A 239-nucleotide genomic window follows, 5' to 3' on the forward strand; every position below is an offset into this window, starting at 1 on the left:
CCCCCCCCCCCCCCCCCGTTCAGGCCCCGCCCCACAGCCAAGTCCCACCTTTCCAACTCGCCCAAACCCTCTCAATAGACCACGCCCCACACTATAGGTCCCGCCCAAACATTCAGGTCGCACGGGTGACGGGGATGCCCCGCCCCTCCGTTTGAGGTTCTGCTGCACAGGCGCACTAGCAACTCTGACTGGCCCGCCCAGCTTGAAGCCCGGTGCATTGTGGGACACTCGGGCCAAAG

The sequence above is a fragment of the Mastomys coucha genome, unplaced genomic scaffold, assembly GCF_008632895.1.
Source record: "Mastomys coucha isolate ucsf_1 unplaced genomic scaffold, UCSF_Mcou_1 pScaffold9, whole genome shotgun sequence".
Classification (NCBI taxonomy): domain Eukaryota; kingdom Metazoa; phylum Chordata; class Mammalia; order Rodentia; family Muridae; genus Mastomys; species Mastomys coucha.